The sequence below is a fragment of the Epinephelus moara genome, chromosome 11 (genome assembly GCF_006386435.1).
Source record: "Epinephelus moara isolate mb chromosome 11, YSFRI_EMoa_1.0, whole genome shotgun sequence".
Classification (NCBI taxonomy): Eukaryota; Metazoa; Chordata; class Actinopteri; order Perciformes; family Serranidae; genus Epinephelus; species Epinephelus moara.
This window is the reverse complement of record NC_065516.1, coordinates 8,572,865-8,575,303: the sequence shown is the minus strand read 5'-3', so window position 1 is coordinate 8,575,303 and position 2,439 is coordinate 8,572,865. Positions and strand designations below refer to the sequence as shown.

The window sequence follows — 2,439 nt, the reverse complement described above, 5'->3', positions numbered from 1 at the left end:
CAACCCAGAGTTGAGATCAGGACTCAGAGTCGCAGTTCTACACGTTTCTCTGAGCCTCTAGTGCAGTTACCCACCCATAGTTTTATACAAACGGTGTCTGTCCCCCGACCACCTAAATTGTCTAATTCTAAAATTAAACAAAGAGGAGTTGTGCATAACAACCTCATAAAACTTAAAACCTCTTCTGTGACAGAAAGACAAAACAGGAGAATTAAATGCGGACTGTTAAATATCAGGTCTCTATCATCTAAAGCAGTGTTAGTAAACGAATTAATATCAGAAAGTCATATTGAATTACTAGTCAAATAATGATCCGATAGCGAGGGATTCTGTGGAAAGACTGTTAGGTTATCAATTTCAATTCCATACGTCAGAACTAGATCGAGGGTATGGTTAAAACAGTGAGTGGGTTCATGTACACCCTGACTGAAGCCAATGGAGTCTAATAATGAGATAAACGCGATAGCCAGGGAGTCATTATCAACGTCAACATGAATGTTAAAATCACCTACAATAATAACTTTATCTGATTTCAGAACTAAAGTGGATAAAAACTCTGAGAATTCAGATACAAATTCAGAATACGGTCCAGGAGCACAGTACACTATAACAAATAAAAGTGGCTGCGAGGTATTCCACGTCAGATGTAAAAGACTAAGAACAAGGCTTTCAAATGAATTATAATCTAGTTTAGGTTTAGGGCTGATTAACAGATTAAAAATGGCTGCAACTCCCCCCTCCTCGGCCGCTGCCTAGAGGAATATGGGTATTATTATGACTGGGAGGAGTGGATTTATTTAGAGTGACATATTCATCTTGACACAGCCAGGTTTCAGTGAGGCTGAGTAAATCAATATGATTATCTGATATTTATTCGTTTACTAACACTGCATTAGATGATAGAGACCTGATATTTAACAGTCCGCATTTAATTCTCCTGTTTTGTCTTTCTATCACAGAAGAGGTTTTAATTGTTATGTGGTTGTTATGCACAACTCCTCTTTGTTTAATTTTAGATTTAGGTGGTTGGGGGACAGACACCGTTTGTATAAAACTATGGGTGGGTAACTGCACTAGAAGCTCAGAGAAGCGTGTCAGACTTCGACTCTGAGTCCTGGTCTCAACTCTGGGTTGTCAGGGTTTTGAATTACTAATAAACTTCCTAGATATGAGAGCAGCTCCATCCAAAGTGGGATGAATGCCGTCTCTCCTAATAAGACCAGGTTTTCCCCAGAAAGTTTGCCAATGATTAACAAAACCCACATTGTTTGCTGGACACCACCTGGACAGCCAGCGATTAAATGATGACATGCGGCTAAACATGTCATCAGTGGTCAGATTTGGGAGGGGTCCAGAGAAAACTACGGAGTCCGACATAGTTTTAGCGTATTCACACACCAAGGCAACATCAATTTTAGTGACCTCTGATTAGCGTAACCGGGTGTCATTGCCACCGACGTGAATAACAATCTTATTAAATCTCTGTTTAGCCTTAGCCAGCAGTTTGACTCAGTGTCGCCTGCTCTGGCCCCAGGGATACATTTGACTATGGCCGCTGGTGTTGCTAACTTCACGTTTCTCAAAATAGAGCTGCCAGAGTTTTCTCTTCAGTGGGTGTGTCTCTGAGTGGGGAAAAATGGTTAGAAACATGGCTTGGAACTACGCTTCTCCCAGACAGTTACCCAGCCTCCCGGCTGCACGGAGGTTACTGGAGGGCCGCTAGCAGAGGCTATGCTATGTGGCTCCGCACCGGCTACAGGGGGCTGGCTAACTACCGCAGTTACTGAATGATTTTCCACGGTGCGGAGCCGCGCATCCAATTCACTAAGCCTTGCCTCCAAAACAGCAAATAAGCTACACTTGTTACAATTACCACTGTCGCTAAAGGAGACAGAGGCATAACTAAACATCTAGCACACCGAGCAAGAAAGAGCAGAAGGAGAAGCCATTGCTAACTGTTAAGCTAATGTAGCTATCAATGCTAATAACGTGTAAACAACAGCTAAGATTAGCAAGAAATTCGTACAAAAAGAGGAGAGCTTTAAGTGCTTAAACAGAACTAGTGTGGGTTAAGACTTGAAGTAGATGTTAGGCAACTGAAGTGAGGAAAAGACAGAAAGCAAGCTGGAGGAGCACAGAGACGCTATCACAGAAACACCGGAAATGACACAACATGCCTACCGCAGTACATCAGCACGTCAGTTCATTTTTGAGACCAAGTTAACATTTTTGTATCTCAGTGTTCTTGAGATGTCACACTCACAAAAAGGAGATAGACAAGGTAACAATGACCTTGACCTTTGACCACTGAATCCTTATTCATTCACTTGAACTCAGTGATGAACTGATTAGGTTTCGGTGGTTAAAGGTCAAGGTCACTTTTACCTTGTCTATCTCTGTTGTTTGAATGCAATGTTTTCACAGACATGCATGTAAACT

General features: G+C 41.9%; 1 pseudogene; it reads right to left on the bottom strand.

Moving 5' to 3' along the window:
• Positions 1–1,167: 1,167 nt before the first annotated feature.
• Positions 1,168–1,949, bottom strand: LOC126397491 (uncharacterized; annotated as a pseudogene).
• Between the last annotated feature and the right edge of the window lie 490 nt (positions 1,950–2,439).